At 46.6% G+C, this 25372-nt stretch overlaps 1 protein-coding gene across 1 annotated transcript in view; it reads right to left on the bottom strand.

Moving 5' to 3' along the window:
* Positions 1 to 25372, bottom strand: part of LOC122800226 (dynein axonemal heavy chain 17-like) — a 17083451-nt gene that overhangs the window by 14613100 nt on the left and 2444979 nt on the right. The gene's annotated exons all lie outside the window — the stretch shown is intronic.

Genomic DNA, 25372 nt, shown 5'->3' with positions numbered 1-25372 from the left:
TGGCTCCCAGGCTGAAGCGCAGATACCTCCTGGACGCCTGATGTATCGGTATGTGATAATAGGCGTCCTTGAGGTCTATGGAGCACATCCAAACATCCTTCTCCAACAACGGGAGAATGGATTGCAACGTGACCATTCGGAATTTGGATTTCGTAACGGATAGGTTCAGTCTGCTGAGATCCAATATTGGTCTCAGGTCCCCTGTCTTTTTTGGCACTAAAAAGAACCTGGATGGTGTAACCTCCGGCAATTATCCGAAGCACCCATCTGTCCTGAGTGATTGACTCCCAGGCTTTTAGGTGCTTGGCAAAACGACACCCGACTGGCTCCGGAGCAGCACAGCCGGGCAATCCCTCATGTCGTGTGGGAGGCTGAAGAGCCACGAAAGGACTCGCGGTCTCCAGAATTGCGGGGCCCTCTGCCGCCTCTGGGACGGCGTCTCCCTGAAAAATTTCCCCGCCCTCTGCCTCTGGACGGGGAATCTTCCTGCTGTTGGGAGAAAAACTTGCGAGATTTCCGGAACCACATTTTCCCCCTCCTTTGGCCTTGGGGTAAGGCCGAAAGGGAGTGGAATAACGGGCCCCACGGCAGATAACGTTTTCCCTCTTGCTCACAGCGGTAAGGGTGTCTTTCACCTTGGGTCCAAACAATGAGGACCCATCAAAGGGAGCGTCGTGAAGGAAGACTTGAAGGCCTCCGCAAACTGACACAAGCGGAGCCAGGCTTGTCTACGAGAGCCACGCCTGTGCCTGCCGCTCTACCCGCCTTCGGCCGCATAGGATATGAGCCTCATGGACGAGTTAGCAATTGACGTCAGGATAGCCAACTGAGAGCTAACGGACTGGGCTAGCTGCTCAGGTAGGTTACCCGAGAGGGAGTCTGACAACTCCTTGACCAGATCCCTCTGAAGCCTAGTAAAATGTGCCAAATAATTCAGAGACCTTAAGGTAAAGGCCGCTGAAGTCAGGGTGCGCTTCCCGTACCTATCCATACTCCTAGACTCCTTATTAGGAGGATGGATGGACGTTGAAGCCTCTGCCACGTCCTGCTGTGTAGCAGATGCCACCACCATGGCATCTACAGCCACGCCTTTAGTAAGGAACTCCTTCTCGGGGGGAGCAGATAAGAATTTGTTCGGACGAGAAGGGACTGGTTCCACAGTATCCGGGTGTTCCCACGCCCTTCGACAAACTAAATCCAGAAGCTCGTCGAAGGGCGGAGATACCCAGGAGGCGGAGGGCTGAGCCCCAAAGGCCTTGAGGAGCACTGATTCGTCCGCAGAGGGGGGTTTGGACATCCAGCCGCCTCGTTGTTTGAGGATCTCTAAGATGTCTGCAAAGGAGACATCATCAGAGGACGACTTAGGGGACCCCTCTGCATCATCCATATCCGTGTCCGATGTGATAGACTCGGGGGAGTCCACGTGCTTCCTCTTGCACGATCTCTTCCTTGGGGGTTCCTCTGGAGATGACTCCGGAAAACACTCAGGAAGAGGGAACCCCAATGGGGTAACCTCAGGCCTCGGGCTCCGCTGGCCACAGACAGGGGAACTACCAAAGACCCAGTCTCCACGCCCAGGGAAGGTGCTGGTAAAACCGGAGAGATGGCCGAAGAGGATTTGGCCAAGGCACTCCTCATGGCTCTGAAAGCCGGACCTCCCGAATCCTGGGAGCGTCCAGTCTCCGGGGCCATGATAGTAGACGGAAGTCCCGCAGTCGAAGCACCGAGAGGGAGGCTCGGAACCGAAAGCATCGGTCCCGAAACATCACCCTCGGGTCCAGCCGAAGAAGTCCGCGTACCAAACTCGGACCCGAGGGCCCGGGTTGGAGTAAGGGTCGGAGCCGACCCTGAGATCTCCACCGGCTCCAAGAGCACCTGCTCCGACGGAGCCGAAGCAGTCGGAGGAGGAATAGCAATGGGATGGGTCATGGCCAACAGCTCTAAAGCCAACTGGGTCGGAGCCGAAACAAATTTTTGGAAGACTGGGGACTGGAAAAGTCTTTGGAGCACCCTGTCTATATCAGAATCCGACATTCTCAAAGACCGAGAGGAAACAGAACGGGTTCGAGAAGACCTCTCCCTCGGCCCCAAGGGACTAGGGGACCGGCTCCGAGGCGACTCGATGAGAATCGGCGCCGAGGAAACACACACACCAGATTCCATCGGTGCCGAGGTAGACTTCGGCGCCGAGGAGGAAGTGTCTGAGCGGGTGACCCTTGTCGGCTCCGAGAGCAGTGGAGCCGAAGGTGACCCGCCTCGATGCCCCAGCAATCGGCTCCAAGTCCGAGGAGTCGATGCTGGAGGCATCGAGGCAGACCGTTCGACCTCGGCTCAAGTCTTTGGAGCCAAGGAGAGGCCTGCCTAGGTCTCTTGGCAGTCGGATCCGACGGACTGGTCGGAGCCAAGCCCTTTTCTTTGGCAGGAGTCGGAGCGGAAGACAAGGCTTCTTCAAAGAGGGTTTAATCAACCCTTTAAGAATTAATTTATTTTTCCTCTCCTGGAGGACCCTAGAGGAAAAAGCGTGACATACGCTACATGACTCCTGCAAGTGCTTAGCCCCTAAACAATAAACACAAAGTAGATGGTCATCAGTAACAGACATCTTAAAAGCACACTTAGTACATTTTTAAAGCCCGAAGGCCTAGGGGCTTGTGACATTATGTTAGCAATTCCTGACAGGAAATTTAACCACTGTAGAATCGGTTAGACAAAAAAAACCCAAGGCTTACAGAAACTGTGTAAACACAACCTTAGGTGTACAAACCGAACTTTAACACAGTAAAAGTTCAGTTATAGAGTTTAACCTAAAAGGCCCTGGATTGAAAGAGCCAAAACAAACTCTACCCAATCACACACAATAAGTCCAGTACTCAATCGAACACAGCAATAGCAATAGCAAAAGCAATAGCCGTTAAAACGGCTTTTGTGAGATATAAGCACAAAAACTGACAGAAAAAGTAGTAATAAAAGCTACTCAGCCCAGCCAGCTCGAGACCACGTCCTTGCAGTTAAGCGGCAAACGAGATCTGGGGGACTGTTGGTGGTGCATCCTGGGATATAGTAAGCTCAGCCAATAAGAGACTTCGCTCTTTGGCATAAGCGTGCCGAGTCGGAGCCGAGGGATCGGCTCCGAACCCATCATTCAGAATGTAGGCGAGATAGGATCACATAACATCTTTGGTTCCTATATTACTCTCACGTTCTTCTAGAAGTCATCTAGAGAAACAGGGTAGGGGCTGTAGGGAGGGGAGTTGAGGAAGAATGAAAATGGACCACACAGATGGAACGTTACGGTGAGTGCCTAACTTCTTTATCTGATGTTGTCATTTTCATTTGTTCCTCAATTAATGGAACAGAGTCCCCAGCTACAATAATCTTGCCTCATGGAAGGATGTTCCAGAGCACAGCTGACCCCATGGCAGATCTATTTCAGGAAACAATGTCTAATTTGTAATGCACAATAAAGGTATGAGCATTAAACCAAGGGGCAGCTGCACAAATATCGTCAATAGAGGCTCTTGCTCAAAAGGCTGCCGAAGTAGACATTGCCCTGGTTGAATGTGCCTTAATTTGTTTAGGTAAGGCAATACCTATCAAGGAATAAATATAGGAAATACAATCTGTTATCCATTTAGCTATGGTAATTTTAGAAACTGATCTTCCCATTCTAATATTAGAAAAGGAAACAAACAGTTATTCAGATTTTCTGAATGCCTTGGTTCTGTCCAGCTAAAAACGCAACTGCCTATGTACATCAATAAGACAAAGGGTGTATTTTCTTTTATTTTCAAATTTAAGGAAGAAAAATGGCAAATGATGACCAGATTGATATTGGTTTCAGTGTCAGCTTTTGGTAAGAAATGAGGATTTGTGTGTAAAGTAGCTATTTTTGTGAAAATTTAAATTTGGTGGTTTGGAAGACAGTGCTTGGGGTTCTGATACCTATCTTGCAGAAGTTATGGCTACCAAAAAAAGAAGTTATGTACTCACCATAATGTTCCATCTGTGTTGTCCATTTTCATTCTTCCTCAGTTGATGGGTTTGGATCGAATCCCTTGGATCCAACTCGGTCGTTGCTAAAGCTCGTGGCAGCCTAGAACTCTCGAGCTTCTTCATTACCCACAATGCACCAACCCAAAATACCTCAGATCTTGTTTGCTGCCTTAGTAAAATGTAAAGCCAGAAATGATAATGGAGTAGGCTATGTCTGGAATTATATAAATAAAACGTTAAGACTCACTTGTCCTGTAAATACTTATTCTTCCAAATGTTTTAAAGGATGGGGGTTGGTAGGAGGGGAGTTGAGGAAGCATGAAAATGGACAACAGAGATGGAACGTTATGGTGGGTACATAACTTCTTTATCTGATGTTGTCAGTTTTCATTCTATCCTCAGTTGACGGGACAGAGTTGGTAATGACTGGCTCCCAGCCAGAAGCAAAGGAACCTCTGGGAGAGTCTGTCCATCTTGATGTGATAGTATGCGTCCTGGAGGTCGATCGAGCACATCCAGTCTCTGGCCTGCAGATAAGGCAGGGTAGATTGAATCGTGACCATCTGGAATTTTGTCTTGGTTACTGACAGGTTCAATTTGGACAGATCCAATATTGGTCTGAAGTCCCCCATCTTTTTTGGCACTAAAAAGAACCTGGAATAAACCCCAGATCCGGACTGGTCTCGGGGGACTGGTTGGATGACTTGTTTTCTTAGCAGTGAGTCTACCTGCACTGTAGCTTTCTCCCACTGTGTCAGTGGGACGTCTGGGAGGGCTTTGTTGGATGGGGAAAGATCCTTGAAAGGGACGAAATAACCACTAGATATAATTCACAGCACCCACTGATCTGTAGTGATGGACTCTCATGTTAGTGGGTGAAGTGACAAGCGACCCCCGACTGCCTCCAGAGATGGAAAGCCGGGCAACCCCTCAGGGCTGCTGTCCGGGTTTATCCGAGAAAGGTTCTTTGGACCTGAAATTCCTAGGACCCCCTCTGGCTCTACAGCGGCGTCATATCCCCCTCTGCCACAATTTCCAGCAACTCCGAAACCGCAGGTTGGATCGGAAAAGGAGTGATAGGTCTAAATACTGGTTGGAAGGCGCCCACTTCGGTGGGAGAAGGCCCTGGCAAGACCCCCAACTGGATATGAGTGCAGATGAACCTCTGCATCATCTTGTCCATCTTTGCTTCGGATAGGCTCCGTGTGGAACGGGAGGACATTGCCGAAGTGGGCTGGGAAAGCCAACTGGGAGAAGGCCTAGGGAGTGACCGGCTAACCTGTACCACGGGCTCAGGGGAGAACCTAGGGGACCTGAGCCAAGGTGTCACAGGCCTGGAAACTGGCTTAACCTCTGGTGGGGGGGCCGGCCTCTGACAAGTGGTCAGGGGAGCGCTTGTGAGGCCAGTCCTTCTTGGCTTTATCCCCTTCCTCGGGCCTCTTGGCAGGAGGGTGAGTCCCAGAGGCCGTGGAAGGGGAAGACGAAGCAGCAGCCGCTGGTTTCTTAGCAGGGGAAGGTAGGACTTCAGTCCCAGCAGAAGAGGGAAACAGGCCCTTACTGATCAGTTTGTCCCACCTGTCCTTAAGTGCTTTGGGATTAAACCCAGCGCAAATAGGACAGGGGGACTGGAGGTGAGCCACCCCCAGACAAACCATGCACAGAGTGTGGCCATCTGCCGGGGAAAGCTTATGGCCACACTATGTGCACCTTTTGAAACCTGGCTTTGAGGCGTCTGCCATGCCTCACCCGGCCCAAAAAGGAACACACACACACACACACTCATCACATGGAAAGAGATGAGCGGAGGGAAGATAGTAAAGCCTACAAGACATTTGTTACTGAGAACCCAGAGAAAGTATATATATGTTAGAAGTATAAGACAGATAGAAAAGACCAAAAAAGGTAAGTAATTGCTGTTCAAAAACACCACTAACTCATTGGAACTTGGATCACGCTGCTTGCACTCAGGTGACAAACGAGATCTGAAGGGAGAAGGGAGATGGGGGGCATTATGGGTAAGGGGAGGAGCATGCAGCTTGGAGCCGTAGTTGGAAAATGCGGCCGTGTTGGATCCAAAATGTATCTGTGGACCCACAGGTTGAGGAACAAATGAAGTAAACTACTTCAGATTCCATGGTTTCTGAATTAAATGAGGCCACAGGAAGGGAAACCAAACTTGTCGAGGCCAGAAGGGGGCAATGAGGATTACTGAATTTTCCATCCTTTTGGCTTTCTTCAGGAACTGTGAAATGAGACGAATTGGGGGAAAGGCATAGAGCAGACCGGGAGGCCAATCGTGGAGAAGAGTGTCTCTGTGTGACTCCCCCTGAAGTGGGATTAGGACAAAGTAACTTCTGCACTTGTTGTTTAGAGGAGAGGCAAAGGATCGCAGCAAGGTTGGCCCCAGTGGTGAAAAATCTTGTTCGCCACTGCTGGATTGAGAGACCACTCATGAGGCAAGAGAACAGATCTGCTCAATTTGTCTGCTATCACGTTGGAGCTCCCCAGAATGTGTGTTGCTGTGAGAAAGCGGTTGGAAGAAGGGAGATGGGGGGCATTATGGGTAAGGGGAGGAGCATGCAGCTTGGAGCCATAGCTGGAAAATGCGGCCGTGTCGGATCCAAAATGGATCTGAGGACCCACAGGTTGAAGAACAAATGAAGTAAACTACTTCAGATTCCATGGTTTCTGAATTAAATTTACCTCCTGGTAATGATTGGCTCCCAACTAGAAGCGTAAATACCTTCTGAATCATCTGTTCATCTTTATGTGATAGTACACATCGTGAAGGTGTATTGAGCACATCCAGTCATCCTTGCCCAAAAAAGGGAGAATGGACTGAGCCATGACTATCTGAAACCTGGTTCTTTGAACTGCCTTGTTTAGTTTTTTGAGATCCAGGACTGGTCTCCAGTCCCCTGAGTTCTTTGGCACTAAGAAGAACCTTGAGTAAGTTCTGGAATCTATTTTGTCTGGAGGGAACTCTTGAATGACTCTTTTTCTAGCAGCTTTTTATTTGAATCATTGCCAAACACTGAGTGCTTCTCGACACAACGGGTAAGATTTGACATGTTGTCTGTCTGAATCACTACTGTTCCTAGAGGGAGGACATCTTGCAATGCTTGCACCGCTAACAGCACTGCCCTCATCTCTTGTACAGTGATGTGCAAGTTGGCCTCCAACTGGGGCCACGTGCCTTGGACTGTCCTTCCCAGATAATGCCCCCCCACCCTGTCTGTGAAGCATCCGTGGTCACTATGGCTTGGGGATTGGGAAGACTGAACGGACGACCCAAGAGAATCTGGTTGGAGTGTACAGGTCGTATTTGCAGTGACTGACAATCAGAATTGGATGAGACATTGGCTGGTGTATGAGAGACCATTGGGACGCTATTGCAATATCCACATATGGTACCATGTCAAGGGAACTACAGTGATGTGCTGCTGCCATAGAACTTAATGTTTGAAGAAGTAACTTTGCTGGGACCTTGTTGCTATGTAGACATTGACTCACCTGGGATTTTACACATTGTAGCCTTTCTGGAGGGAGAGATGCAATTCCCAAGACAGTGTCTAAGTGAGCTCCAATGAAATTCAGTTGTTGAATGGGTTGAAGTGAGGTCTTTTCGAAATTTATAGTTATTCCTAGAGATGTACAGAGATGCTGGTGTAATCTCTTGCCCGTTCTATCTGACACCTGGTGGTAGTGGTGAGGAGCCAGTTGTCAAGATATGGAAATACTCAAAACCCTTGCAGTCTTAGATGAGCTGCTACCACTGCCATGCATTTGGTAAACACCCTGGGGGCTGTGGTGAGTCCAAAGGGCAGTGCTCTGAATTGGAAATGACAGACTCTCAGCCAGAAGCGCAAAAACCTCCTGGAGCTTTTTTCCATTTTTATGTGGTAATAAGCATCTTGGAGGTCTATAGAGCGCATCCACTTGTTATTTTCCCAAGAATGGAAATATTGACTGAACCGTGACAATCCGGAATTTGGTATGTTGAACTGGTTTGTTGAATTAGCTGAGATCCAAGATGGGTCTCCAGTCCCGTTTTCTTGGGAACTAAAAAGAATCTTGAGTAAAATCCGGATCCTTTCTGGTCTGGTGGGACTTTTTGGATGACTCTTTTGCTTAGCAGTCTTTGAATTTCTAGAACTGCTGCTTCCGTGTGACATGTCTGGGAGTTTTTTATGGGGTTTTGGAGGTTGTGATAGAGGAATTTCTTAACCTCTGGATATAATTCCTTGCACCCATTTGTCTGCTGTTAAGATTTGCCAGGCAGATTGATGCAGAGAAAGCCATCCCTCAACTGCCTCCAGAGGTGGGCAATCGGGCCCCCATTCGGGGGTGCTGGTAGGAAGCTCCAGAGGTCTCTCTGGATCCCTGATTTTGCAGTCCATTTCCGCCTCTAGGGTGGCGACTTCCATTACTTCCTCCTCTAACCCTAGAGAAGTCTTTGCCTCATGAATCTTGGAAAGGCCCTTTGGATTTAATAAACCATAGTCTACCACTCCTCTGGTTCCTACGGTACAGTCTCTGAGGAGTGGAGAAATGTATGCCAACAGCAGAAAGGGTCTTACCATCCTTTTCACATCTGGCTAGGGTATCCTTTGCCATGGGACCAAAAAGGGAAGATCAGTCAAATGGAGCATTAACAAATGACGCTTTAAATGGTCCACAAAGTCCCACAAGCACATCCAGGAAAGCCTTCCGTTGGCTATGCCTGAACCCACTGCCCTAGTCGTCCCTTCAGCTGCATGGGCAACGAGCCTCATGGACGAGTTAGAAATTGCTTCTAGGGTTGCAAGCTGAGAAGTAACTTTATCTCATACCCCATCAGCCACTGCTCTTTTGAGCGTATCTGAGAGCTCCTTGATCAGATCCCTCTGTAGTCTTGTAAAGTGCACCATATAATTCAAGGACCTTAGAGAGAAGGTCGTTGAAGCATAAATGTGCTTCCCAAATTTACTCAAAGTCCTAGACTCCTTGTTAGGAAGATGGATAGTAGGACTTTCCTTGGCAAGTTCCTTTCTGGTGGCGTTGCTACCACAGTGGCATCAACAGGAATTCCTTTGGCTCAATGAGGTTCCTCCTTAGGGGCTAATAATACTCGTTCAGGTGTCTTAGGGATTGACTCTATGGCGTCGGACATCTTCCGTGCCCGCTGAGTGATCAGTTTAATGAAATCATCAGCAGGTGGAGTGATCCAAGTAGTAGAGGGCTGGCCTCCAGGTATACTGATTCCTCCGAGGAAGAATGGGAGCAGGACCAGCCACCGCTCTGTTTAAGGATTTTTAAGATGTCCCTGAAAGAAACATCATCAGGGGGTGACCTTGGAGAACTTTCCCCTTCGTCAAAATCAGTATCTTCAGTGAAAGACCCTTCCAGAGAGTCTAAGTGCTTCTTCTTGCACTTTCTTCTCGCACGGACTTGCTCAGGGGAGATGGTCCAGAGAAGTATCCAAAGAGGAGACTACTAAGGTAGGTGTTACCCAGACATTTCTGCTCTCTGTCGTGGGGATGAGACTGATGATAGCTCAGGTCGAGGAGATACAGAAATCTGTCCCGACAGGGATGACAAGGACTGTGAGTCTCCAATAGACAATGCCTTCTCCATAATCTGGAAGGCTGCCCCCATAGAGGGATGGGAGCTCGGAACCAAAATAGACTCCTTTGGAGGCAGCCCCCAGAACAGAAGCCTGAGTTGTTGCTACAAAGGCAGTGGCACCGAAAGACATGGATGGCTCAGAATGAGCTGAAAAGGTACCATGCATCTTGGACCCAACCAGAGAGTCTCGACCCCAAGAGGTCTCCGGTGCCGAAAGCTCGGAAGGACTCAAGGCAGTACTTGGAACTGGAGATGAAGATGCTACCGGAACCGAGACAGTCAAAGCCAAGATAATCAGGATTGAGGGCTCCAAAGGCTCAGCAAGAGTTGGAGGAAAAGGGTATGTGGGCGTCACAGGATGAATGGTTCCGACGCCGGTGTGGCTTGGAACTGAGGACAATCCCCTCATCAACAGCAGATGATCCACCAGTCTCATGATATCTGCCTCTGAGAGACTCTTAGTAGATTGAACAGATGCAGGTGAAGGATATTTAGGGGGTCTCACTTCAACAAAAGGAATGTCTTTAAAAAGGTCTCTAGATGGAGAATAGAATGTTCTTGGGAGCGGAGGCAGCCCTAATTGCTTTGGTACCAATGCATCAGTAGGTGCCGAAGAAGAAGCTGTCGGCTCAGAAGCCAGTTTAGAATTAGTTCCAGTTAAATTCTCTGGTGCCAGTGAACTCTTTGGTACCGAGGTAGATTTAGCTATTTTCCTTGATGGTTGCAACGACCTTGGAACCATGGAAGGCCTTTTCTTTGAAGCAGGTGATGAAGATGATGAGGAAGTGATAGCTTTGATCCTGGACTCAGAAATAGCCTCATCAAATCTGGATTTAAGGAGTCCTTTCAAAATTAGCTTACTGTTCCTTTCAGTTAAAGTTCGGGTTGAAAACCAGTGACAAATGGCACACTTTTCTTGTACGTGTATTTTACCAAGACAGTAAACGCACAGAGTATGGCTGTCTGAGTTAGGCATTTTGTCCTCGCATTTTTTACATCTCTTAAACCCGGAGGTGCCTTCAGAGAGTTTAGCAGGAGAAGGTTTTTCCTGTTGTTCAGCCATAACAGCCAGAAGAAACTGTCACTCAATCACACAACAGAGCAGTGAGAGAAATACCATTAGAAAGAAAGTTTTTTTTTTTTTTGAATAAGTAGAAAATATCAACGATGGTATGCAAGAATACCTTAAAAAAGGTAAACAAAAGAGGGGAAAGAATATCAGTGATGGTACTGGACAGTTTACCAATGGTAGAAGTAAAGAAGAAAGAAGAAAAATAGCTTTGATAAGAAAAGGGAGGAGTGAGTAGAAATACAAAGAGTTATAAGGGGAGAAATATAGACGTTTTCAGAGAAGGAAATCTATAAATTAGACAATACTTACAAAAAATATGCCAAGGCTTGAGAGAAGGAAACGAATGCATCTGGTCTGCAAAGTGGCAAACGAGATCTGAGGTAATCTCTGAGAGGAGCATTATGGGTAGAGGCTGACTTGAGAGTTTGGAGAGAGCGAGCTGAGTAAACGTCCGTCTTGGTTCCGAGGTTCGGAACCAAACCCAATGTCAAGGACTGCTTGAAGACTGACAATGTCAGCTCAAATCATTTCCATTTGCTGGAGTATAGTTTCCTGGTGGAAAGTTTATGGGAAGACATCAAAATATGAAAGACAGGAGAAGTATGCATTGGTTGTCTGACTATGAATGGAATTGGAGAAGTCAGGCAGTCTGCCTGAGGTTTGCCAAATCTGGGTGTATCATATCTGTCAGGTGAGACAGAAGGTCCAAAGCTGGATCCAGAAACCAAGGTGGTTGAATCAGGTGAGTCCAAAATCTGTTGAGGGCAATATGGAGCAGTGAGGATGACCTTGCTCTTTAACCTGGAAGCTTTCTGAAGGAATTTGGGAATTAAGGGAATGTACAGGAGACCGGGAGCCAATCGTGAAGTACAGCATCCCTCGGAGATTCCCCCTCTGAGTGGATTAGAGCCAAGTAGCTGCTGCGTTTACTGTTCAGAGGGAAAGCAAATAGATCACAGCAAGGCTGACTCCATTAATGGAAGATCTTGTCTGCAATGTTGTTGTTGAGGGACCATTCATGGGATAAAAGAATGCACCTGCTCAATTTGTCTGCTATCACACTGGATTTCCCTGGAATGTGCATTGCTAAAGAAAAGCAGTTGGAAGAGATTGTCCATTGCCACACTCTGAGAGCTTCTCAACACAACAGGTAGGATTTGGTTTCTCCTTGTTTGCTACTATACCAGACCACTGACATGTTGTAGGTTTATATTGCAATGTTCCCTAAGGGGAGAGCATTTTGAAATGCCTCAACGTTAACAGCACTGCTCTCATCTCTAGGATATTTATATGCAATTTGGCCTCCTTGGGGGGCCAGGTGCCTTGGACTGTCTTCCCCAGATATGCCCCCCCCCTTAACTGGGATGCGTCCATGGTCACTATGGCCTTGAGATGGGGGAGGAATGAATGGACAGCCTATAAGAACTTGATCTGAATGAATCCACCATCCCAGGTGTCTTTTTCTAGCAGCTTTTTATTTGAATCACTGCTTGTTCCTCTGATTGGCTGGAACATCAGGGATTTTTCTTGAGATTGGAGGTGGAAGGGAAAAGGGTCTAGCCAGGTTCTCTGGTGCAGGAATAATCATCCCCTGACTGCCTCCAGAGGTGGGCAGTCAGGCCTCCTTTCAGGAGTGCTGGAAGGATTTGTCAAAGAACGAATCTTTGTAACCCTGATTCTGTGGACCACCTCTGCCACGTGGGCAGTGATGTCCATTCGAGTTCCCTCCTCTACCTCTGGTGAACCTCCTCCACGTGTGTCCTGGAAAGGACTCTGAGCCTTTTTGAATCACAGTTTTTTTACCACCTCGCTGATTCCTGAAAAAGGTTAACTGAGGGGTCATACAATGCACTCTCACAGCAGACAGGGTCTTTCCATCCTTCTCACACCTGGACAGAGTGTCCTTCACCTTGGGGCCAAATAACGATGTTTCGTCAAAGGGAGCATTGATGAAAGAGGACTTGAAGGGCTTCACAAAGTCACAAAGGTACATCCAGGCATGTCTCCTTATGGAAATGCCTGAACCCGCTGCTGTTGAATTTCCCTCTGCTATGTTTGAGATCAACCTCATGGATGGATTGGATATGGACTGAAGGGTAATCAGCTAGGAAGTTACAGAGGCCTGAACTTGCTCAGAAATATCACCCAAGAGGGTATTTGATAACTCCTTAATCAAATCCCTCTGTAATCTTGTAAAATGTGCCAAGTAGTGGAGAGACCTCAATGCAAAGGTGGATGTGGCTTATACAGGCTTCCCAAATCTGTCCATCACCTGCGACGCTCTGTTGGGGGAAGGACAGTCGAACTTTCTTCACTAGTTTCTTCTTGGTGGCCACTGCAACGACCATGACATCAACAGGAACCCCTTTACTCCAGAACTGCCTGTCTGTGGGTGGTGTCATTATCCTGTCCAGTCTGTGAGGAATGGGTTCTATGGTGTCTATATGCTTCCACGCCCACCGTGAGATCAAGTCAATGAGCTCATTATCTGTGGGCAGAGTCACCCTGGAGGTAGTGGTCCAGCACCAAAGGCCTCCAGGAGAACAGATTCCTCAGATGTCGCGCATCCAGCCACCTCTATGTTTAAGGATTTCTAGGATGTCTCCAAAGGAGATATCTTAAGGAGATGACCATGGGGACCCTTTGGCCTCATCGAAATCTGTGTCTTCAGTGATGGACTCCTCTGGAGAGTCTAAATAATTCCTCTTGCAGGCCTTCTTCTTAGGGACCTCTTCAGTGGGATGTCCTGGAGAGGTATCAGAAGAAGAGATCAAAATTCCCCTGTGGGGAAGCCTGGGGTCTTGGTACTGACTGTCCACGTAGAAAGACCTGGCAAGATTCTGAACACTGAGACATCAGGGTTAGTGATCTAGGATCCAAGCGGGTCAGAGCCATCTGTTCTGTTGCAGCAGAAAATACTCTCTTTGTAGCCTTAAAGGCAGATCGCCCCAGAGAAGGAAAAGGCCCTGGATCTGAGAAGGCAAGCTTCCAGATCTTAGCCCCCCCCCCCGCACTCCAAGGACAACAACCTCGACATGGAAGCCGGAATCACGCTATCCAATGCCGATGCCACAAGGCACAGGGATGGCTCAGAAAATCTCTGAATTGACCACAATGCCTTGGACCCAACATAGAAGCTTCAGCTCCAAGAGCTTTCCAGATCTGACAAGATCGGTGCGCTCAGAGTGAGATTCAGATCTGAGGGCACTAAGATCCTAAGATATGAAGTAGATAGATATGGATGGCCATAAACCACTGAGGGAGTCAGAGTAGGAAACTGCAAAATGGGTGTAGTAGCTCTTACCAGCCCACAGTGTACTGGTCCCCTCTCACCTCAGATAATGCATACAGCTTGAGAGAAGAAGAATTATAAACAAAGAACTATGCCAGATGCCATCACTGGAGTTCAAATCCAAGGAAGCAAGGGATGCTGACCATGTCCTCACAAATATGTTTCTTGACAAAAAGAATTTGAACCAAAAAAGGCTGGGGGGTGGAGGGTGGGGAGTTGAGGCTGAATGAAAATGGGCAACACAGATGGAAGATTATGTTGAGTATGTAACTTCTTTACCTGACGTTGTCAGTTTTCATCCGTCCTCAATGTATGGGGCAGAGTCCCTAGCTACTCGAGCCCTGGGTAGATCCTAAGTAAGGATGTTCATGAGAACAGTGAAGCCAAACACCATTCGTCCCCTTGAAATTAGATCTAGTTTGTAGTGGATGATAAAGGTATGTGGATTTGATGAAGTAGCAGCTGCAAAAATATCATCCATGGAGGCTCTAGACTTAAAAACTGTGGAAGTTGCCACAGATCTGGCAGACTGAGTGGCACATTCAATTTTGCATACACCAAGGAAATACATTCTGTTATCCATCTGGCTATAGTTACTTTCTTGACAGGTTGTCTCAACCTTCGGTGCACAAAGGAAACAAAAATTTCGTCTGATTTCCTGAAATTCTTTGAACGATGCAAATAGTAAAGCAACTGTCTATCAACATCAAATGAATGCAAGAATTCCCCTTGATTACTGAAATTTTGAAAGAATACTAGAAAACAAATGAGTTTATTAATATTGGATTCTGCCACCACCTTTGGTAGAAAGGAAGCATTGGTTCGTAAGGTAACCCTATCCTTGTGAAAGACCAGGTAAGGGGGTTTTGAGGATAAAGCATGAAGCTTTGATATTCTCCTAGTTGAGGTTATAGCAACCAGGAAGGCTGTCTTCCAAGGCAGGAATTTTAAATCACATTTGGCTGCAGGCTCAAAGGGAGATTGAGTCAGAGCCTGCAGTACTAGGGTTAAATCCCAAGGGGGATCAGAGTCCTTAAAGGGAGGTCTTAGTAAAAGAGTACCTTTTAGGAATACTTTACAAATTTTTGCAGAAGCCAAGGAAGAATTGTGTAATCCCGCATGGAAATTTGAAATTGCTGCAAGCTGAAATTTAATAGTAGATATGCTTGCTCCTTTATTAAACAATTCTGCTAGAAATCCAAGGACTGCATATATGTAGAAGCTGTAAACAGTTCTATGTGATTTTTCTCTGCCCAATACACCAATCTTTTCCACTTGCTAAGAGAATAGAATGGACTGGTGAAGAAAGCATAGGTTGCCTGGCCGTCAACAGAATTGGAGAAACCATGCAGTCAGTCTGAGGTTGGGAAGGTCTGGGTGAATAAGTCCTGTTGGATGGGACAAAAGGTCTGGAGCTGGATCCAGAACCTAAGGTGGAGATAGTAAATGAGGCCAAAGAAAGGGGAGCCACACTTGTTGAGGTCAGTAAGGTGCAATGAGGATTAATCTGCTCTTCAATCTGACTGTCTTCTGTAAGAATTTAGGGATCAAGGGAATTGGGGAATAGGCAAATAACAGACAGGGGGGGGGGGGCAATCATGGTGAAGAGCGTCCCTTGGTGACTTCCCTGCCTGGGGAGGATTAGGGCAAAGAAGCTGCTGCATTTGTTTAGTGGAGATGCAAAAAGCTCGAGCAAGGCTGTCCCCATTGATGAAAAATCTATTTCGCCACTTTGTACTTGAAGGACCACTAGTGAGGTAACAGAATGGACCTCTTCAGTTTGTCTGCTATCAGACTAGACTTCCCTAGAATGTACATTGTCACCAGAAAGCAATTAGAGGCTATCGCCCACTGCCACACTCTGAGAACTTCTCGACACAGAGGGTAAGACTTGGTTCCTCCTTGCTTGTTAATATACCAAGCTACTGACATATTGTCTATTTGAATTCCAATTATCCCGCGAGGAAGAGAATCTTGGAATGCTTGCAATATCAAAAGCACTGCTTTCATCTCCAGAACATTGATATGCAGGTTGGCCTCTATGGGGAACCAAGTGCCTTGGACTTTCTTCTCCAGATAATGCCATCCCCCAATTTGAGAAGCATCAGTAGTCACTATGGCCATGGGCTGAGGAAGTATGAACGGGTGACCTTGTTGGGGTTGGCATGACTGTGTCTATCATGAGAGGTAATTTTTGCATATCTGAGTCACTCTTATCTTTGTAGACATAGGGTGAGTGAAAAAGGACCACTGGGTTTGTAGCATCCATTGTAAAACTTTCATGTGATACCTTGCTAGGAGTACTAAAGTTATGGCTGCCACCAGCTACCGTAGAGCCTGCAGGACTTTTCTGGCTGATATCTTCGTACTGCAAATGATTATCTTGACTTGACTTCTGATGTTCTGTACTCATAGTAATGGGATAGATGCAAGCATGGATTGAGTGTCAAAGACTGCACCTATGAATTCCAGTTTCTAGGTGGGTAGCAAGTGTAATTTGCCGTGATTTATTGTGATCCTAGAGTTAAGCAAGTTTTTAGTACCTGGTCTCTTGCTTGTACCATCTGATGCCTGGCTGGGGTGGTGATGAGCCAGTCATCCAAATATGGGAACACCGGGATTCCCTGCAGCCTTAGATGGGCTGTTACCACTGCCATGCATTTGGTAAACATGCAGAGGGCTGTGATGAGGCCAACGGGCAGTGCTCTGAACTGGTAGTGACTGGCACCAACTCGGAAGCATAAGTACCTCCTGGACCATCTGTTCATCTTTATGTGATAGTATGCGTTCTGGAGGTCTATCAGCCACATCCAGTCATCCTTCCTTAAAAAAGGTAGAATAGACTGTACCATGATCATCCGGAACTTGGTGTGCATGACTGACTTGTTTAACATGCTGAGATCCAAAACGGGTCTCCAGCTCCCTGTCTTTCTTGGAACCAAAAAGAACTCTGAGTAAGTTCCGGATCCTGTCTGGTCGGGTGGGACCTCCACAATGACTGTTTTTCCAAGCAACTGCTGAACTTGCTGAGTTCCTGACTCCCTTGGACTGGGTGGAACATTGGGGAGCTTTATTATTGATGGGGCGGAAGGAAAAAGATTATGGTATAACCTCTGGTAATAATTCTCTACACCCAAATGTTATTTGTTATACTTAGCCAGGCTGTTTGGTGCAGGGAAAAGCAACCCTCGACTGCCTCCAGAGGAAAACAATCTGGCCTCCTTTCAGGAGTACTGATAGGACCTATCAAAGAAAGTATCTCTGACACCCTGTATTCTGCAGGCCTCCTCTACCACAAGGGTATCTTCTGCTGTTACCATTTCTCCCTCTGCCTCTGGGAGAACCAGTTCAACGTGTGTTGGGGAAAGGACCTTGAGATTTTTTTGAACCACATCTTGAAGACCACCCACTGATTCCTAGAAAAGGTTTGTTGGGGTGGTTGAAAAATGTATTCCAATGGCAGTCAAGGTTTTCCTATCTTTGTCACACCTGGAGAGTGTTTCCTTAACAGAATGTCTAAAAAGCGAAGATCCGGAGCGTTGACAAAGGAAGGCTTAAAAGGCGCCACAAAGTTACACAGGCGCATCCAGGCTTGTCTCCTCAAGGATAAGCCTGAACCCACTGCCTTTGAGGTGCCTTCCTTTGCAATGAGCATAAGTCTCATGGACAAGTTCACAACTGATTGTAAGGTACTCAACTGAGGGTCCACAGAACTCTGAGCCTCCTCTGTAGTGATCCTTGCTAATGAGCTGGAAAGTTCTTTACATAAGTCCCTTTGCAGTCCCATGAAGTGGGCTAGATAATTCAGTGAACATATAGCAAATATTGCTGAAGCATATACCTGCTTCCCCAGTCTGTCCATCACCCTAGATTCTCTGTTAGGGAGCTTAATGAATGAACTCTCTTCAGCGAGTTTCTTTTTAGTGGCTGCTACCACAATCATGGCATCAACCATTATGCCCTTATTCCAATACTGCCTTTCTACTGGCAATGCCATCATTTTATCTGGTCTCTTGGGAATGTGTTCAGTCTAATCAGATTCCTTCCAGGCCTTCCGATAAATTAAGTCCGCCAATTCATCGGGAGGTGGGGCCACCTGTCAGTTACACGGGCCAGTCTTGAAAGCTTCCAGGTATACCAACTCCTCAGGAGATGGGTTGTGGACAGACCAACCACCCTTTAGTTTCATGAGCTAGAGGATGTCTGCAAAGGAAACGTCATCGGGTGGTGGTTTAGGAGACCCTTCTCCTTCATCAGAGTTGGTATCAGTGGTGAGGTACTCTTTGGGTGTATCCCAGGTGTTTCCTCTTAAACCATCTCTTCCTAGGGACCTCCTCAGTGGGGTGATCCAGTGAAGTACAGGAAGAGCTAGGGATCCCAGACTGGGTAGACTGGAAGCTCTGGGCTGGCTGTTCCCTAGGCACAGAATGGTGAGGATCATGTGGCAAGGTCAGCTGGGTGGTCAGGGTTGGACCCAAGGGGGGACTCACCTGATCTGTGGAGACAGAGAAGACTCTCTTCACCACTGCACAGGCTGACCTCCAGGGGGAGGAGGAGACCTACGGAGCAGAGAGTGAAAGTCCCTTGTTCACCGGCTCCCCCTTCCCCACAAGCTGCCTGCTCCAGGAGGAAGCTGGAACTGAGTTATCAAGCACAGAAGCTCTGAGAGGAAGACAAAACTACGAAAATCTCAGAGTTGATCTAACACTCCTTAACCCAACATGAAAGCTTAAGCTCTGACAGCTGTCTAGATCCAAAAACATCAGAGCCGACCAGCTCAGAGTCACTATTGGATCCAAAGATACCAGTTTTCCCAGATCCGACACAGATGAGCCCAGAGCACTCAGATCCGAGAACTCTGAAACCTCAGGTCAAGTCAGAGGAGGAGTAGATGGTGGAGGGAGTCCCTGATCTGATGGGGTCAGAACCATAAGGACACCCTTCAGGAGTTGCTCCGTGACTAGTTCCCCCGCCATCCTAGCCATATCTATCTTGGCAAGACTCCTAGTAGAGTAAGAGGACACAATCAATGCAGGCCTAGAATGCCTCTCTAGAAAGGGAGAGGGCACCCTAGATGGAACTGGGTCTAAGAACAGCGATTAAGCAGTGTGAGGAAGGGGCTTTGTATCTAAGGTCTTAGGATCCGAAGCCGTCTTACTCTTAGGGTCTGGTGAAACAAGTTTTTTTGGATCCAAAAGCTTGGATGCCATTGGAGATGTTGGATCAGACCTCAGCACCTTCTTTTTCAGCTCCAATGAGGAAGAAACTTCAGCCAATCTTGATCATTTGTAGTGGTCCTTATGCTTGGAGGTGGAAGGTTGAGCTCCAGCGATAGCCTGCGAAAATGATGAGGGCAACAGCCCTTTCAAGATCAGCTTGTTCTTATGCTCTGTGAGGGCCAGAGAATTAAAGGTCTCACAGATGTCACATTGCTGGTTGAGGTGATCTGGTCCCAGACAGCAAACGCACAAAGAATGCCTGTCTAAAAAGGGCATCTTGTGTCCACATTGCATATACTTCTTGAAACCTTTTTCAGACATGTCCAGGAAATAAACAGTATTCCACATGTAGAAAACAATTCACACACACACACACACACACACACACACACACACACACACACACACACACACACACACACACACACACACACACACACACACACACACACACACACACACACACACACACACACACACACACACACACACACACACACACAGAGCAAAGAAAAATAAAGGGATAAATATTTTTTTTTTTAAGAAAGAAAAAGGGGAGAAAAAATACAATGGTAATCAAGAAGACCAAAAAGGTCACAGGGAGAAAAAGGGAGAAAATCTAATTAGAAGAAAGACAGTAGGGAAAAATACCAATGATGGTAACTAAGAGGACCCAGAAAAAGTCATGAAAGGTCACAAGGAGAATACGGAAAGGGTTACACTAAAAAAAAAAGTGGAAATAATGGAAATAAGAAAGGTATAATCCAAGAAATTTACTTATCACCCAAGGAAGGTTTGAGAGCTATCAGCAACCACATCTGTTCGCGAAAGCAGCAAACGAGATCTGAGGTGAGATGGGACCAGAGCATTGTGGGTAGGGAAGAGCTCGAGAGTTTCTAGTCTTCCGTGAGCTGTAGTAATGGCTGAGTTGGATCCGAGGTCAGATCCGAGTCCCATACATTGAGGATGAATGAAAACTGACAACATCAGATATGGCATTAAGTAAAGAATCAACAATTACTGGAAGGTAGGATAAAGGGCAAGGGAGTAAAAGGCTAACAAGATAACAGACTAATACATAAAAATTTTGAAGATAAATAAAGTTTTAAGCACTTATTGTAATCCAAGCTCGAGAGAAGCAAGAATCATGTCTTTCGCTGGAAGCAGCAAATTATATCTGAGGTAATTGGGGTTGGTGCGTTGTGGGTAAGGGAGAAGCTCAAGAGTTCTAGGTTGCCACAAGGTTTTGCAATGGTCGAGTCAGCTCTGAGGGATTTGATCTAAACCCATCAGTTGACGATAGAATGAAAACTGACAACATCAGATCACAGTTTTCCAAGAGAAAAATCTTTAGATCCACCATAGCTGATAGTTCAAAAGGGCTTGCAAAACCATAGTGAGGTCCCAAGGAGGTGTGGGGTCCTTTATTGAAGGTCTAAGTAAGAAAGTACCCCTACGAAATGCTTTACACAATTTTGATGATGCTAAATAAGAAGCATTATTCCCTATATGATAATTCGACATGGTTGCCAATTGAACTTTAATAGTGGAAAAACTACCTCCATGCTGGAAAATTAAAAGCAAGGAAATCTAGAACTGCTGGTATTAGAAGAAATCTAATTGTTTCTGATGAGCCCAAATTGCAAATCTTCTCCTTTTATTCTTGTAAACCTTTCTAGTACAGGCTTTATGGGAAGAGACTAAGATTTTCTGAACTAGGGAAGAAAGCCTGGAATGTCTATCCATCATCTGAATTGGACAAACCATGTGGCCAACTTGAGGCCTGCAATATCTGGGTGAACTTGTCCTGATGGGTGAGATAGGGGGTCTAGACTGGGATCCAGCATTCAAGGGGTGCGTATTAAGTGAGAACAAAGTAAGGGAAGCCATACCTGTCGAGGTCAGAATGGAACAATGAGTATCACATTGCTCTTCAACTGAAGTGCTTTTTGAAGACACTTGGGGATGAGAAGCAGGGGGGGGGGGTAAGTGTAAAGGAGAGTGGATGGCCAAACACTGACTACAGCATCTCTCGGGGAGTGTCCTTGAGGAGGGATAAGGGCAAAGAACTGGCTGCATTTGCTGTTGAGGAAAGATGCAAATAGATCGCAGTAAGGTTAACCCCACATATGGAAGATCATGTTTGCTGACTGACTGAAAGACCACTCGTGAGGCATGATGATGGTCCTGCTGAGTCTGTCTGTTAGAATGTTGCACTTTCCCAGTATGTACGTTGCTACTAGAAAGCGGTTGGAAGAGATCACCCATTGCCACACCGTCAATGATTCTCACCAAAGAGGGTAAGATCTTGGTCCTCCTGTTTGCTGATGTACTGCACTACTGACATGTTGTCCATTTGTATTGCAATAGTCCCTAGAGGGAGAAAGCTCTGAAATGTCTACAACACTAGAAGCACAGCTCTCATCTTTAGGACACTGATATGCAGATTGATCTCTTGTATTGACCATGTGCCTTGAACAGTCCACCCTGAGTAATGCCCCTCCACCCCCACTGGGAGGCATCCTTGGTCATTGTGGCACTGGGGGGAAGGTAGGATTATTGGACAACCTAGATCGATCCTCTTGGAGTGGACCCACCAAAGAAGAGAATTTCTGCACACTCGAGTCAATTGGAAAATTCTCATGTGTAAGCGGGCAGTGAGAACCAAAGTCATAGTAGCAGCCATCGACCCTAATGCTTTGAGGTCTAATCTTGCCAGGGGTGCTGGAATGAAAAGTACTTGCTTGACGTGTGCCATTGATGTCAGCATTCTGTTCTGAGGAGAAACATTAGACAATTTACTATGTCTAGGACAGCCCCTATGAAGTTTATTACTTGAATTGATTGAAGATGAGATTTGTGCATGTTGATGGTAATAAACAGTAAGAGTGCCAGGTGGAGCAAATAATCTCCGGCTCTTATTAGTAGGTGCTTGGTTGGTGCGGTTAGGAACCAGTCCCCTAAATAAGGAAACACTCTGAATCCAAGCAGCCTCAAGTGAGCTGCTACCACTGCAATGCATTTGGTGAACACCCTGGGGGCTGTGGTGAGAACAAAGGGCAGGGCTCTGAACTGGTAATAACTGGCTTCCAGCTGGAAGCGCAGATAACTTTGAGAGCACATGTTCCTTTTGATGTGATGGTATACATCTTCAAGATCAATTGAGCGCATCCAGTCGTCCTTCTGAAGAAGGGGCAGAATGGACCATCCAGAATTTGGAGTTTTTTAGAAAACAGTTCAGATAATGTAGACCTAAAATTGGTATCAGGCCCCATCATTTTTGGCACTAAAAAGAACCTTGAGTAAATTCTGAATCCTGTTTGGTCTGGTAGAACCTCCTGGATGACTCTTTTGTCTAGCAATTTTGTAACTTCTTGAGCTGCCAGTTTCATTTGATTGGATGGAACATCAGGGAGAATTTTCTTTGATTTTACTGGAATTTGTATAAAGGGAATGAATATCCTCTGAATATAATCCTTTGCACACAAAGGTCATTTGTGATGGCTAACTAGGCATTTTGGTGCAAAGATAAGCAACCCCTGACTGGCTAAAGAGAGGGACAATTGGGCAACTTTTTAGGAATGCCTGGAAGGACCTGTCCAAGAAAGAATTTGAAGATCCTTGATTCTGCTGACCTCCTCTGCCATGCAGCCGATGTCTACCTTTATAACTATTTCCCTTCTGCCTCTGGGAGAAAAATCACCATGTGACTCCTGGAAAGGACTTTGAGACTTCTGGAACCACATTTTCTTACCACCATGCTGGTTCCTAGAAAATGATCTCTGTGTGGTAGAAAAGCAAATTCCAATGACAGATAAGGTCTTTCCATCATGTTCACTATGGGAGAGAGTCTCTTTCAATGTTGTCCCAAACAAGGATGATCCATCAAAGGTAGCATTGATGAATGATGCCTTCAAGGGTTACGCAAAATCATATAACCGCATCCAGGCATGTTTCCTTATGGCTATACCTGAACCGGATGTCCTTGAGCTACCTTCTGTGGCATGCGAGATCAACCTCATGAATGTGTTTAAAACAAAATGTAGAGTGGCCACTCATAAGGAAAAAAGGCTTCTGTTCCTCTGCAGATATGGACACTGGGGCAGAATTAGAGAGTTCCTTTATTAGGTCTCTCTGTAATCTGGTGAGATGTGCCAGGTAGTTCTGTGATCACAATGTTAAAGTCGACGCATAAATCCACTGCCCAAACCTGTCCAAAGCCCTAGACTCCCTTATAGGCTGATGTACAGTGGAGCACTGTTCTGCAAACTCCTTCTTGGTGACTGCCGCAACACACATAGCAGCTACAGGAATCTCTTTCATCTAGTGTTGTTTATCTGCTGGAGTAGTTAATATTTTATCTGGGCATTTTGCAGTAGATTCCATGGAGTCCGGTTCCTTCCAAACCCTGTGGGAGGCATGATCTAATAACTCATCCATGGGGGTGGGGGGTAACCCAAGATGTAGATGGGCCAGACCTGAAGGCTTCCAAAAACACAGATTCTTCCTGGGAAGGGGTTTGGGAAGACCAATCACCTTTCTGACGAAGGATCTCTTGGATATCTCCGAATGAGACATCTTCTGTTGGAGATCTAGGGGACCCTTCCTCCTTATCATAGTCAATGTCTTCTATGAGGGATTTCTGTGGGGAATCCAGGTGCCTCCTCCTGCACGTTCTCTTATGACCTCCTCAATGGGATGTTCTGGGGAAGAATCGGAAGAGATGGGCAGCTCCCTCAATGGAGCTGTTTGGAACCTCATCTGGGCTGGCTGTCCTTGAGGTGTAGGATGTGAAGGCTCAGACACAGGATCCAGAGAAGGACTAGGCTATGGATCTGAAGAGGAAAGAGCCAACACTATTATCGGCTGATGGAAGACCCTCTCCACCACCTCTAAGGCAAAGGGACCCGGAAAGACCAAGGACAATCTCCCCCAGTGCTGAGACTCCTGGAGCAGACAATCTTTGATCCCCTGCCCTGAGAGAGGAGTCGGAGCTGAGCTATCAAGTGCTGAGGCTCTGAGAGGACGTGACAGCTCTGAAAACTTCAGAGTTGAAGTCAACCCCTTGGATCCGACACCGATGCTTCAGCTCCAAGAACCATCAAACTCCAGCAGAGTTGCAGCCAATCAGGTCAGGGAAGTAGTCAAAGTCGAAGTCAGAAGGACTTTAGGATCTGATGTATCGCCTCCCGGAGCTTTTGGATTCATAGGCTCCGAAACAAATGGTCGGATTGGAGAAGGAGTAATGATGGGTAAAAATGCAGGTTGATGGCTCACAGATCCTATGGGGGATGGGGCTGACAAAACCCCTATATGGATCTGTGTTCTGAGAAATTTCCTCATCATCCTATCCACCTTTGCTTCAGAAAGACTATGGGAAGACCTAACAGAAGAGGATGTGGAGGGCGGCCTGGAGGACTTTTTAGAAGTTTCTTGTAACAAAGGGGACCTCACCTTTGGAGACACAGGTTCCAGGGAGAACCTGAGAACACCAAACTGAAGGGACAGAGAAGAAGACTGTTTCAGATCCAAAGGTTTAGGATCCAAAATTTTCTGAACCTTTTCAGGAGGTTCTCAGGATGATGACTGTGAAGGAGTCCAAGCAGGAGAGCCCTTACAGTACTTCCTGGGCTCCTTTGATTTCTGAGAGGGGGTCTACACCCCTGAAGAAGTACCTGAGGAGGAAGCTGAAGCAGTGTGTAGACCTTTTAAAATAACTTTCTTTCTCTGATCACTAATAGCCCTCACATTGAAAGTCACACAAATAGCACAAGGAGTATCTAAATGTGCTGGGCATAAACAGTAAACGCACTCCCTCTGAGCATCAGAATTGGGGATCTTATGCCCACAGGAAGTGTATTAACTCTATCAGCCATACCAGAAAAAATGGTCTGCATAAAGAATGAGACAAAAAAGACTTTTTTTTTTTTTTTTAAATACAGAGAAGAGGAAAGGAGAAAAAGACTACCAAGAATGGTAGTTAAGGATACATCCACAGCTATAAAAAGAAAAAAGGGCAGGGAAGAACAGACTACGAACAATGGTATAACTAGAAAAATGCCAAAAAGGTTTGATACAGCACCTTCTTCTTGGGTGGCTCAATGGAATAGACTCTTTAGAACCTTGGAACCAAAGGATGCCCTGTTCCAGGAGGCCATATCTACTTTGTAATGAATGATGACGGTATGG

This window comes from Protopterus annectens, chromosome 4.part0, assembly GCF_019279795.1.
Source record: "Protopterus annectens isolate FY-2018-M chromosome 4.part0, PAN1.0, whole genome shotgun sequence".
Taxonomy (NCBI): Eukaryota; Metazoa; Chordata; order Ceratodontiformes; family Protopteridae; genus Protopterus; species Protopterus annectens.
Note: the sequence above shows the minus strand (reverse complement) of the source record. Positions and strands in the feature narration are given on the sequence as shown.